The sequence below is a fragment of the Haliotis cracherodii genome, unplaced genomic scaffold (genome assembly GCF_022045235.1).
Source record: "Haliotis cracherodii isolate W230 unplaced genomic scaffold, xgHalCrac1.p SCAF_17, whole genome shotgun sequence".
In the NCBI taxonomy this organism is placed as follows: domain Eukaryota; kingdom Metazoa; phylum Mollusca; class Gastropoda; order Lepetellida; family Haliotidae; genus Haliotis; species Haliotis cracherodii.
The window spans coordinates 16,505,550-16,520,824 of NW_027266272.1; the positions used below are offsets into that span (position 1 = coordinate 16,505,550).

At 40.1% G+C, this 15,275-nt stretch overlaps 1 protein-coding gene across 1 annotated transcript in view; it reads right to left on the reverse strand.

Annotated features, from left to right (window-relative positions):
• LOC139464440 (uncharacterized) overlaps nt 1-13,345 on the reverse strand; it is a 34,965-nt gene extending 21,620 nt beyond the window's left edge. Inside the window, exon 1 of the mRNA XM_071245975.1 lies at nt 13,223-13,345. The gene's annotated coding sequence lies outside the window, so the exon portion shown is untranslated. The remainder of the gene's footprint in view (nt 1-13,222) is intronic.
• Between the last annotated feature and the right edge of the window lie 1,930 nt (nt 13,346-15,275).

The following is a 15,275-nucleotide window of genomic DNA, read 5'->3' on the forward strand; positions in this document are numbered from 1 at the left end:
CCGTCATTTTGACGTCTTGTACTTGATGCAAATGTATTACGCGCGCTGTCATTCTAACTGACTTACTGAGGTAGTTCTTAACACACCTTTCTCGTCCACTGATGATATTATTTGAATAAATTTGTTGTAAACAAACTACAACAGTACATCATGAAGAGCAGGTTGAGCATACACACGCTGACGTCACCTCTCTTTTTGGGGAACTATTTTATTCCGCGATACAACTGGTTGTTGTATGGCTGTCAGTGTCAACATGAACTTACACTAGATACTAAACAGATCTAGATCTAGACCTTCATCCTTCGAGGTTAAAAGTCGTGATATAAAATCAAGCTCCGGAGTTTGACCCTCACTCTTTGAATGTTCATGCTCCAAAGAACACACACAGAGTGAAAGTCAATCCTTAAGCATCCTCTCCTATACTGGAGTTCCTACAACACTCTCCACAAGACTACATGACAAGATGGAGGACTTCAACTTTCCAATAGCGAACTTTCACTTCATGTCGAGCAATATTCCTGCAGCTCCAGCATTTGTTCTTTACATTTCACTTTTGAGGTACAATCGAGAATGGCCTCTCTTCCAATATTGCAAAGAGCATCATGCGACTCTTGCTCAGAAGTTGTTTCAATAAGGTTACAACATTCAATGTCTCAGCAAAGCTTTCAGAACGTTTTATGGTAGACATGTGGAGGACATTTCTGTATTGGAAACAGGAGTGACAAACATGATGTCCTATGCAAGTCACTACTTTAACTTGTACCATATGTTCCCGTGTTGTTATTTGAGGTGACATATTGACTTGCCTTTGCATGTGTTTGTGAAGGGTTGCACTTTTGGGGCAGGATACGCTCATCTTTTGCGAACAGCTTGTATAATCATTATTTGATAGTGATTCATGTACACGTGCTCATGATAAACACAGAATCGTGCAATCGACTCTGATTTTAGCAGAGATTTCCCATTTGTTTGGAAAGGGTTTTGTCGCGTATATTTATGTTTGTATAAGCTAGATGGTGCATGAAACATCTGAATCTCCAGATATATTTTAGTGAACGTACGTGGAACAATGAAGTGCCCTCTTTAAAGGTGTGTCTGTTGGCCTGTTCTTTATTGCATGATTTCCTGGATGGTCGTCATCCTTCACAAGCCCACCAGCTGCAAGTGAGTGAGTGAGTGAGTATGGTTTTACGCCGCTTTTAGCAATATTCCAGCAATATCACGGCGGGGGGACACCAGAAATGGGCTTCACACATTGTACCAATGTCGGGAATCGAACCCGGGTCTTCTGCGTGACGAGCGAACGCTTTAACCTGTAGGCTACCCGACTTAGTTATATCATGGCGTGTCAGCTTAATGTGGGAGGAAAGCCCGAGGTGATGTAGGTCTCAGACGTTTACCACTTCGATGAAACCCACGAGCACGGGTATGGTGCTGACAAACCGCGAAACATAATCGGTGCGAACCGGGATTCGAACCCACAATCATAGGTTTCTGGCGTGCCTAAGGGATGCAACTGTGCACAGCGAATCGCGGCGCCTTAGACGACTGGGCCACCCGTGCCCCCTCAACAGATAAAAGCTCAAGAAACATATAACTGTCCATTTTTACCGTAACCAATCCCAAGGTTTGTTTTGCTGTTCTATGGCCCTCCCCAAACATTCTTATGATACTTCGTTTCTGGAGCAGACCAGTGATCGAGAGTGGACACCGAGTGACGCCACCAGGGTGCCAAGGCACATGTACCACGCCCATTGCGCTCTTTCGCTAGGTGACGGATCCGCGTGACATCCACGATCTTGTGACATTATGAACATCCAATCAAAATTTAGATTGTGTGTCACGAAAGAATTCTGCTCACGAAAACCCCAATTGTGGACACACATTCTTTAAACAAATATATGCAACGCTCCCAAATACATGTACTCCTCTTTCAAAAGAATTTCATCACATGACCGTGCCCCCTAATGTCTGTAGGGACCGCTATTCGCTGTACAGAGTTGCGTCCCTTGGGCACGCCGGAAACGAACGATTACGGGTTCGAATCTCGGTTCGACACGATTATGTTTCGAGGTTTGTCAGAATTATACCCGTGCTCGTGGATTTCAGCGAAGTGGTAAACGTCTGAGACCTGCATCACTTCGGTCCTCCCACATTAAGCTGATACGCCGTGATATACTAGAAACTGGAAAAGGGTCCAAATCGGCGTTACTCACTCACTTGCCCTCATGATTGCTAAGCAACCAATAAAATAGAGCGAAGCCTCGTTAATCCAATGGACTATCGAAAATATCGAGCAATCCTCAGTTCGAGACAAGCGAAGTGTTGATAGTAGATTAGAGTTCTGATTAGGATTTTCCGAGGACCATTTAACCAATTCGTCTTAAACCATACTTTTGATAAGTCGAATTCTAATTAACAAGCTTGTCGACATTGACATTGTTCACCTTTAACCTATACATCTGACACAATCAGAAACAAGTGTTTTTGGGTAGAATACCCAATAACACATAAATTCTGTACATGGTGTTTGTGTCTCTTTAATAGAATTGATACCAATAGTACCCTTCCTTGAAGGAAAATAGTCGAAAGAATACTGGTTGAGGTCCATACTAAGGCTTGCTCAAACAGCATTGCCGTTTGTTGCACGATGAACGATTATCCATGGATAGCATGCTTGCGAAATTACATTCGTCTGTTGATCCCGTTGATTAAGTGAGATTTAATTGACCGATGTCTACTCGCTGCAATTACCCACCAGCGTCTGATCCTGCAATTAGACTCGGATCCTGATGCTGTGACAGGCCGGTAACTCAACTACACCCCTCCCAATCGTGTGATGAGCGACTGAGATGTACGTGAGGGATAGGAAGACATTGATTCCTGAAGGCATCACGAGTCCATTCCACTCTAGGTGCAGATAATAGGTATTACTAATATATCGGGATTTCTTCCAAAGATCAATGGCTTGTGCATGTTAGCGAAAGAAGTATCACAGTATATAGTAAACGCGACGTCAATGCTGATAGATTGTGATGTCATAATATACCGTGACGTTATTCTGATTGCGTAATATTTTGTCTGTGTTACGTAGATAAAAGGCCCGTGAAGATACGGGGAAGAATAGGTCTTCAGCAACCCATGCTTGGCGTAAAAGGTGACTATGCTTGTCGTAAGAGGCGACTAACGGGATCGGTTGGTCAGGCTCGCTGACTTGGTTGAAGCATGTCATCGATCCCAATAGCGTTGATCAATGCTCATGATATCAATCACTGGATTGTGTGGTCCAGACTCGTCATATAGCTGGAATATTGCTGGTTGCCGCGTTAAACAACAAGCCAACCAACCAAACGTAAATAACAGGATCAAATTATTTTCACATTAATACGAAATCTCTGGTAAAAGTGTGTCTATTGTGCATGTGTTTATGTGTCAGCTTTTCATCCCACATCAAGCAAACAAGTCGCTCTAAAACTTAAATATTGTTCAAAGTTGCGTTAAACTCACTCACTCACTCACCCAACCAAACACCCACCCACCCACTCACTCACTCGTTGGACTACCACTCATCCCATGTCGATATCACTATTGACTGTGGGGTGGTGGGGTAGCCTAGTGGTTAAAGCGTTCGCTCGTCACGCTGAAGGCCCGGGTTCGATTCCCCACATGGGTATATTGTGTAAAGCCCATCTCTGGTGTCCCCCGCATTGACATTGCCGAATATTGCTAAAAGTGGCATAAACTGTATACTCACTCACTCACTATTGACTGTATTTGATCAGCTCATAAATGTATTGATATGTGTATGAGTATACGGTGAAAGTGATCCTAAACATAATGATACATACATGATAAACATGATAAATATAATTATAATATTTATAATATTTAGATAAATACAGGTAATAAGATATTATCATTTGAAAATATTTTTTTAACGTATGCTATGCAAGACGTGATACGTGTCACAAACGATCTTACGATACATCAGTTTCACAGAAAAAACGAAATATACGAGTCAGTTACGAACGTGAAACGTTCACCAACAAATTTAGTGACACGACAAATGCAAATATGTTTGAGGAATATTTGCATCCATCAAACATATCGAATTGAACAAAATATGCAAATATTTAAAAATATCATTGTGTCAATTATGATATGAGTGCGTAGTCGACGAACATAGTCAAAAGCTATTATCAATTTAAACTAACAGTAGTTAATATCAATCTACTTTCTTTAATAATAGGGGTCACGGGTGGCCCAGTCGTCTAAGGCGCCGCGATTCGCTGTGCAAATTTGCGGACTGGTTACATCGGAATGAATAGTAACTTTTAAATGCGGAACTGGAACTGAATTTTAGCATGTAAACAACACATACAAATTCTGGTAGATGAGAAAGAAAATTGGTGTAGCCTTACATTCACATTACCTAATTTATGTCGATTAAGTGAAGAGTTAGGATTGCGTCAGTGTCGAGACTTTAAAGCTTTATCTGAGAGGACGATATTCAGTGATGTGCTGTCGAAATATTAGCTGAACTTTCACCACCAATAAGGCTTTGGGTACAAAATGTGAGGGGGCACGGGTGGCCCAGTCGTCGAAGGCGCCGCGATTCGCTGTGCAGAGTTGTGTCCCTTGGACACGCCAGAAACCTATGATTGTGGGTTCGAATCCCGGTTCGCCCCAATTATGTTTCTAGGTTTGTCAGCACCATACCCGTGCTCGTGGGTTTCACCGATATGGTAAACGTCGGAGATCTGCATCACTTCGGGCTTTCCTCCCACATTAAGCTGACACGCTGCGATATAACTGGAATACTGTTAAAAGCGGCGTTAAACCCAAATAACTCACTCACTCTATATGCCATTCAAAGACATAATAAACATTGTCAAATATTCTTAGATATGCAGTTAGCTAATTATTGTTAAGAAAAGTACCAGCCAACTCACTCGATATCCTGTGTCGTGGGAGTTGAAGCTCACTGTGACATTATCCGAAGCCTATCTGTACCAACCTATCCATGGATCCATTATGCCGCTAAACGGCAGCGAGAACTAAGATCTGATTTTAACGAGATTGAGATTATTACAAATATAGAGGATATTTCATGTGTCGAGTTAAATATCATGTTTCTCTTCCCCCGTCACTAGATGAGAGAAACATGACATTTCACTCGATACATGAAATACCCTATTTATTCCATACATGTTGTGTAGTTGTCTACCGGAAAATTAAATTATTTTCTTTCAAATGTAAAACCTTGAAACGTAAAATCTCCCTATCTAACACACAGGAATGAGTGACCACCCCTAGTATTTGAAACTAAACAAGTGGTTTCGTGTAACAAAAACGCTTTGGGGTCGAAAATTCTGTATCATGCATATAGATATGATTATCTATAAAATAAACTTTCACAAAACGAGACTCACTCTTTAATAATAGTAATCCAAACAGAAACGATGAAATTCCCATTGCGTCCCTTTCTTACCGCTACAATTTACACTGTAACACACAACTATCGCCAGCATTATTCCTTTAGGGTTTGCATAATAATGGCTAGAATGTGATAAATTATACACGCCTCGTAAAGATTAACAACAGTTAACCTGCAATGATGATGTGATTGATAAACATACAGCTCCTCAACGATCAGCTACCAGATTATGATGGCTTTAAATGTGTCATTCAATACAACTGAAATATTATAATGTATTTCATTCCGTAGCTTAAACCGAGCAGATATTTCTTTTGACGCTCCGAATCTGCAGAAGGAGATAGAAAATAAAAAACAAAACAAATCTGCAAATGGAAGTGGGGTTTCAATCCTTCACATATATTTTTTCACAATCGCTGCTAAACGTTCTGAACCCCGCGGAACTACATCTATCTCATGTAGCCTATGTCAAAATAAAGGAAATATCTTTCCTTAATTCAGAAATATTTTTCTTGAATGCGTAGATCTTCATTCACTTAGATAGTTTCCATACAGTGTGACATTTAAATTAAAGGGTTGATCATGACCTTTGTTCAGCACAACAGACAACTTCGAGATTGCATAAGCGAAAACCGAAAGGCGTTGGGCCGTATTTCTTATGAAATTATTTGAGCAAAGTGTTTTGGTATTTTATCTCAGACCGATATGTACTTTGTCAAAGAGTTATGAAATGTCAGAAGAATGCATAAACATGATTATGGATACCTTTGAATCTTCTGTGACTGACATGAAAATGTCGGGAACCAGTAGAGGTGAATGTAAAATTTATACACAGAAATCCAGGGAAGCCAAAACCCACGACACCCCACCACCTTTGTCATCAATGGTTGGACACAGACATTCAACAGAAAAAAACAACATTGTCACCATTTTTAGTTTGTGTTAATAATGAATGAATTTAATGAAAACATTCCCGCTTGTGCATTTGTTTCATGCGTTTGCCTTTTTAGACAAATTGTAACTACTATTTAGATTTTCTATTCTAACTCACCATGTTTTTTCTTGCATAAATTCCGCTTCTATCTTTATTCTAATAATCTTTTTTATTCATTAATCTTTCAGAAAACACGCACAAACTTAATTATATTTTTATTGGCTTTTCAAAGCAATTGTTCGTGGGAGAAACGTCAGGATGGTACTTGTATCAAACTTATAAATCTCAAGAAGTTTCTTAAGAAACAGTTTACCCTTTTTTGTTATGTACTGCGCACTATGTTAACGAATAAAACACTCGCCGTGGTTTCCTTTGATTCTTTCTACTACTGACTTTCTTTCACAAGTTTCTACAATATCTGACTAAGATGTATGGATGCGTATGGGATGTATGCATACGTACGCGTGGTCCTGCGTGTAGGTATGATACGTATATAATATACGCATGCATGTGGTCCTCAATGTGCAAACTCATAGACGTACAGTGAGTGAGTATCGTTTTACGCCGCTTTTGGCAATGTTGTAGCAACATCACAGCGTCGGACACCAGAAATGGGCTTCCCACATTGTACCCATGTGGAGAATCGAACCTGGGTCTTAGGCGGGTCGAGCGAACGCTTTCACCACTTGGCTACTTCATCGCACCCGCCCCCTCCCCATATTCCTGTAAGTATATACAGCGCATATACGTATGAGTAAGTAAGTTATTAGTTGATACGTAAGGTTATAAACGAACATTCAATCAACTGTTAACGTCATGTTATTCTTTGTGTAGGAAGAGCATTGCTAACAGAATTTGTCGATCCTTAATTAAGAATAAAAAATCGTCAAAGTCAGAGTACAGCAAGTCTCGGTTATCAAACGAACAGATGTGGGAGGATATCCTGACATGACGCAGGTCATCAATCTATACCACGGACTGGGTGTTTGGCGAAAAGATTGTTAGGTGAGGTGAGGTGAAATGGAGTCGCGTCCAAGATTATTGCACTTATATAGCGACGTGCATGTACGTGTGTGTGTTTGTGTGGCTGCTTGTACTAGTCCGGACTGATGCCGATTTATAGTGCTAGCTCAATGAGATACCATGCCGCAGTTTAACATGAATACCCCACTCAGACACAGTATACTGACTCCGAGCCGACCAGTCCTTGTTTTAGCCCCTTAATGCCGAGCGCCAGACAGGGTAACAACAAGTACCATCTTTTAACGTCTTTTACTATGACGCGGCCGGGGATCGAACCCCGGACATTCCGCTCTCCGGGCGGACGCTCTACCACTAGACCACGGAGGCGGTCAAAACATTGTTAGAGCACACAGCACAGTTTGTTGTCAAAACTGACTCATCACGGCGCACATGGCCGATAGCTATTCATCACATGCTCAAACTAAACGCATAGGGTATCCTGGTATTGAAAATGTCGGAAGCAATAACTCCCCTCGGAATATATGCACATGTATGAACATTGATTATCAATGTCTAAAACTCATACACCAACAATTGAAATATGTAAGGTAACGTTCGAATACAATCCTACATGCATTATTCAACGGTTTAAAGTCATATGTTTTTAATTTCAATGATTCAATGCCAGATATGTGATGGTATCTCATTATTAGGAAGACTGTAGATCCATCTTTCACTCCTTCATGCTCCCAGCACGCAACGATCAGTCTTGTTTCAACATGACGCCGAACACTTGCACCGTCTCATGCATATGGGTGGGCGGGTTGACACGTATTATACATGTCCACATCCGCCGGTCTCTCACCTTCATTGAGAGAGTGAGTGTCGTTCAAAAATATCCAGTTATATCACGGTGTGTCAGTTCCATGAGAAGGAATGTCCGAAGTGATGCATGTCTCAGACGTTTACCACTTTGATGAAACCCACGATGCTGACAGACCTTGATTAATAATGTGGGCGAATCGTAGGTTTGAACCCACGAGCATAGGTGTCCGTGGCGCTAAAGGGACGCAACTCTGCTCCGCGAATTGCTGAGTCCTTGCTGAGTCCTGGACGATTCGGCCAACTGTGCCCTTAGAGGTCATGGACAATGTAAGTCATGTAAATGGATGATCATGACGTTAGTCCCAGACCGGATACACCGACTATTTCGCGAACCCAAAGTGTCAGTTCGTTGCTGCGTCGTCGTAGGGCTTGTGATTGACATTAAACACTGTGTGAATTATTTATATTGCCACAACCACATTTGTAAATTGTTATTGGTATATGGGCCTATTGCCTTCATACTGAAGAGAGTATTGATTGATTGATTGGCAGCATACAAATGCCTGTGATGCATTTGATGAGCGTGTGGTACAAACGGTCTGAACATTACTTTAATTCTAAAGTTAACCAAAATTGTGAAATTCGCGAGAGTTCGGTGCTGACAGACCAAGGATATCAATAAGTAAATCCTGCAATGTTCAAGGACGAATTGCGAATTGTGGCGCTGTGCACCACTGAACACTGAGGTGAAGAGTGAATGAGTGAGTTGGAGTTCACGCCATTTTGAACACTATGCCAGATATTTCACGACGTGTCAACTTTACCTCGTTGAAACCACGAGAACGGGTACGGTGCTAATGCAACCAGGCATCAGAACCAAGGTGTATCCTGGATTCGTACCCATGACCAGCAGATCCTGGCACGTACAAGGGAATGAACTAAGCACACCAACCTTGTCTCATTATGTCACTGGTTCAACCGTGCCCCGACAACCCAACCCTTCCACTACAGTAAAAACAAAATTCCTCAGAGATATCGGTATATCAATGTGTGCATCTTGTATCATGTGTATCCCAAGGGCTAGGTATATATGAATAACGTTGAAGAGAACGAATATAATGGTCATACATTATTAACACGCAATCAATAGGACCATGGCAAAAATTAACAACAAACTTAGATTAAACTTCACAAATAAGAAACTTGACGCACGCACACACTCCCCACCAACAACAACACAAACCACCCCCACCCCCACCCCACACACCCCAACCCCCAACCCCGCTCCCACACCCTCGTATTTTATTTAACATTACGTTCAAATGAATATTACTCACTATCAATTTCTTACATGAATTTTTTTTTAAATCCATCTTGTTGCAAATAACCCTGCCGAAATTTACCTTAGAGTTTCGTTTGATGATGATTAATAATGATTATGATCATGATGGTGGTGGTGAAAAGTGATATTCGTGTCGATTTTAACTTGTTACAAATCATTGCAAACCTATCCTTTGAAAAAAACGTGGATCGTAAAATATTTCCCTATTTTGATTTGTACCCATATGGTACAAGTCAAAATAGGGAAATATATTGATGTTACCATGTATTTTCGGGAGGTCAATTTGTGACGGGGATGCGATGGAGCAGGATAACCACACCTCGCGAACAGCGATAGTGATTCACAGACGCGTGCTTGTGATATAATCAGAATCCTACACTGGATTCTGCTTTTAGCAGAGGTTTCTTGGTATTATATTAGGTTTTTGTCGTTTATACCACTATTATTGTTACAATTCATGGCCAATGTTTGAAATAACGTTTATAGAAATATCATGCCTTGGGCTTAGTGGTATGGCTTATAACGGTGTATGTTCATATTTCTGTAGACTGTATGTTTTGTCTGATCAGGACATATATTGTTCTCAGGACTATCTATTATCATCATTCGTCAACTACTTTGTTTAAAAGTAAAACATTGAACACATCTTTTATCGCATGACAAAAGAGAAACTAATTTTTTTACTTAAAACGGTGTACATGTACATTGTGATATTGCTACATTGTTGCTAAACGCTGCATAAAACATACCTCACTCACACCTGAATTGTAGGTAAAGACGATCGACAGCAGTTGTTCAATGCATATGTATTTCATTTCGCATTGTTGGATACATTGAACGGGAGAAAAAGAATTTTCGAGAGAAAAGTTCTACGCAGGACATATCTCATAGATTAATATCATACACTTATTAAGATGATTTTGTATGATAAGTAGGAAAAGAATGACTGACAAAATCAATTTTCTATTTTCTAGCTATCAAATGAATTAAGCAAACGCTATTCAGGATTAATCAGATACTATAAAGAACAGTTAATGTGAACGTGTTTGTATCGTGTTTCAAATATTAATCGTTATAAGTGTCGAGTCGTTTGATTTATAGTTCGCATATCGTGTGGACTCGGTGCCTTGTAGAGAAACACCAACATGACCACAAGAAATATATTCATGGGTTTGTTTCAATATTAATTGAAATTTAAACATACGAACCATTCTTAACTATTTTGTAAAGATACGTCATGAGTGAGTGAGTTTGATTTTACGCTGCTTTTAGCAATATTCAAGCAATATCACGGCGGGGGACACCAGAAATGGACTTCACACATTGTACCCATGTCGAAATTCGAACCAGGGTCTTCGGCGTGACGAGCGAACGCTTTAATCACTAGGCTACCCGACCGCCCCCAGATACGTCATGAGCATATTTAGAAGTTTATGAATGTAATTTTTCTAAATGGATATTTCTATGTCGTTAATGAATACTTAAGTTTATGAGTGTTGGTTGATATGAATTTTGATATCGGTCGTTGATATTTAAAACATCATCAAAATAACAAGATTTAAAATTACAAGAAATCATGCAATCAATCTACACATTACTTATAGATTATACATGTATTATTCGTCTAATCAGTACTGTCCGTAATATATATGGCCAGTATGTTAACAGAGGACTCTCATCATTTCTGGGACCTGCAAATGTACCACCAAATCCCTGTCTCAAAGGACCCGTGAAGATTCCGGGCTAGAATAGGTCTTCAGCAACCCATGCTTGCCGTAAAAGGCGACTATGCTTGTCGTAAAAGACGGCTAACGGGATTGGGTGGTCAGGCTCGCTGACGTGGTTGATGCATGTCATCAATCCCAATTGCGTGGATCGATGCTGATGATGTCAATCACTGGATTGTCTGGTCCAGACTTGATTATTTACAGACCGCCGTCATATAGCTGGTATATTTGCTGAGTGCGGCGTTAAATAACAAACCAACCAACCAACCAACCAACCAACCAACCCTATCTCAAAGATTAACCATAATCCTTAATGCAATGAAGGAATATATTCTTTATATTCACAGAAAGTATTTCAGGCATGTGGAATTCATAATTTGATACCACGTGGATTCATAAAAACTGGAAGGATTTGCTTGAATTTTGCAATTTCCGAAACGAACCAAGTTCAGATCCGTCAAAACATTTGATTTGTCAACTTTGTACATCACTATCCTTCACGACAAACCTAAAAACAACTTCACACCTTGATCCATGGGGCATTTGTCACAAAGCGTGGATACAGATATAGTTACATCTCTATCGTCAAAGGTTCAATTTATCAAAACTTAAAGCAAATGTCAACTGAAAACAATATATGAAATGCTGGACTTCCTCATTGATAAAATCAATTTGAAACTTAGTGGGAATAGGACATTTAGACATGACGTAGGCATCTCCATGGGCACCAACTGCCTTCTTGTTGATCTGTTTTAATGGATATGAATCAGAATTTCTGTTCGGGTTGACATAATCAAGACAAAATAATTTGACCAAAACGTTTAAACCCCTCTCAAGGTATATCGATGTTCCTATATCGTTCAATAATGCTCTAATAGCAAATACCATTCCACAGATTTACACACCTGTCTACTTCATATTTAGATCTATGCATAATGATTCCAAGTGACAAAGCACGCCACAAGACTGCAAGACAAGAGGGATGACTTCAACTTTCCAACAGTCAACTTAACCTGGCTTCATGTGGAGCGATTTTCTAGTAGCTCCAGCCTTGGGTGTCTACATTTCACAACATTTGAGGTACAATTGAACATTTCAAAGAACATCATGCGACGTTTGCCCATACGTTGTTTGTACCCGTGAAGACCAGGGTTAAAATAGGTCTTCAGCAACCCATGCTTGCCGTAACAGGCGACTATGCTTGTCGTAAAAGGCGTCTAACGGGTCGCTATTTACGAGAAGCATGGGTTGCTGAAGACCTATTCTACCCCGAATCTTCACGGGTCATATATCAATTGTGACAGACAAAGTGAACATGATAGGAGTGTAGGTTTCTATGAACGGCAGGTTGTTATTATCTAAATCTGTCACAATCTTATTATATTCTCGCCTGCATTTTAATGCACGTGTGCCTAATTGATAAATAAAATGTACTACGCACCTGAAACGTTATTACAGCCTCAACGATTTAGTCAATACCAACCTTGTCCTTGTTTTAAACAATTTATTGGTATCATCAATGAAATAGGATTCAATTAAAAATCGATTAATTAAAATCACAAACCCAAACAAGTCCAGATAGTCATGAAAGAAATCGTTGACGTATTATTCAATTAATCAGACATGGAGATATTTGAGCCACTAGTGAAATACCTACATTGTCAACCTTAAGACATACATGTCACGAACAACAAAAGCCAACTCTCCCGACTGTATATGAATTAATCAAGGAGTCACGCTTGCCTGACCACGGTATAAAGATCTATGCCAAAAAGTCGCATCATAATAGAATAAGAAGTTGTCATCCATAAAAAAAGTCTTGTTTTTACAGTTACTTACTGAATTCTAAAAATGCCAATCAAACAGTTAATAAATGTTCATTGCTGCACAGAGTCACTGATTTACATGGGGAACATAAGTACATTATACGGTAAGTTCAAGCCAGGATCTTCATAGCTGCACACTACAACAAAGGTCTATAAATCTACACTTACCTCCTTCCCTGTCAAAGCTACCGTCTCCCCCAAAGGCTCAAACGAAATGAACGCTGTTCTGCGATGTCGACGATAATAAAGCCTAGAGTTGCTCCCCGCGTTCGGTGTCGTGTGTCCCCGCCCTACAAGCTTATAAATGCCAATCGAAATTATCGTAATACTTTCTGGAAAACTTATTAAATCCCCATGTATGGAGACATTTGAAATCGTCTGCGCACTGCAATCTATATTAGATTTCGTAGCACTTACTCCTAAATTTAACCATCTCGTATCGTTGATCTGTAATAAAGAATACCACGCACATTATAATGAGTGTACGCCCGTATGGCTTGTGAGAAGGAATTTGATGAGTTGGGTTGTTGTGAAGGAAACGTGAACAGGTTGTATTGATATTCCACTTCTTAATGCATTTTTGAAACCAACCTAGGAAAATTCACAAACAACGTCCAAGAATCAACTGATGTTCGTCTCACTCGGTGTCTTGGCAGACCATGCGATGATGAGCCCATGTTTAAATATTTTAGTCTATCCATTTGAAACCAACCTAGGAAAATTCACAAACAACGTACAAGAATCAACTGATGTTCGTCTAACTCGGCAGTCTTGGCAGACCATGCGATATTAGGGTTATGTTCAAATATTTTAGTCTATCCATTTGAAGCCAACCTATGAAAATTCACAAACAACATACAAGAAACAACTGATGTCCGTCTCACTCGGGGACTTGGCAGACCATGCGATGATGAGCCCATGTTCAAATATTTTTGTCTATCCATTTGAAACCAACCTAGGAAAATTCACAAACAACGTCCAAGAAACAACTGATGTCCGTCTCACTCGGGGACTTGGCAGACCATGCGATGATAAGCCCATGTTCAAATATTTAAGTTTATCCATTTATAAATCAGAATCAAAACGACATTTAATCAACCAAGCTATATTTGTAATCCATTTATCTCCGTGTGTTGCTTAATTTGCCTTTACATTTCGAGTTGTATTTGTATTCTGTACATTTATTAAAATTAACTATTGTGACGTGCTGCGCGTGGGTTTAGTTTCTTGAATACCAGTGCTTGTTGCGAAAATCTATGTACAACTGTTTGTCATTTTAGCTGAATGTTGTAAATGAAACGACAAAAAACCCTTTCCATATTCATAAGAAATCTCTGCAGCGTCGACTGAACAACTGGTAATGTATACGCATGTCTAGGCTCATGTGCGACCCCCGCCCCATGAAGATCCGGTTTCGAATTAGAATTCAGCAACCCATGCTTGACGTAAGACACGACTAACGGAATCGGGTGGTCAGACTCGATAACACCATGCTAATTATGTCAATCACTGGACTCGATTACTTACAGACCGCCGTCATATTGCTGTGTGCGGCTTTAAGCAACCAACAATCAAACACAATTATGTCGGGTTTTTTTGTTTGTTGTTTAACGCAACAGTCAGCAATGTTCCAGCTGTATGACGGCGGTCTGTAAATAATCGAGTCTGGACAAGATAATCCAGTGATTGACATCATGAGCATCAAACCACACAATTAGGATACGATGACATGCATCAACCAAGTCAGCGAGCCTGACCACCTCATCCCGTTAGTCGCCTTTTACGACATGCATTGTTGCTGAAGACCTTTTCTATCCTGGATCTTAACGGGTCTCAAATTCACATTCAGTCAAATAAACTATTTTGTGAGAATGTTTATGGTCTGGACGACAGTGACTGATGCATTTAACAAGGACAATCCAATTTAACAAACGTTAATTATTCCGTTGATTAGGGTTGTGTATATTGTGAACAAAATGTACAATGTCATCCTTGTTTCATTAGTTAGTTGGTTGGTTTGTTGTTTTACGCCGCACTCAGAAACATTCCAGCTATATGACGGCGGTCTGTAAATAATCGAGTCTCAACCTGACAAGTCAGTGATAAATATCATGAGCATCGATCCACGCAATTGGGATCGATGACATGCATCAACCAAGTCAGCGAGCCTGACCACCCGATCCCGTTAGTCGCCTTTTACGACAAGCAGAGTCACCTTTTA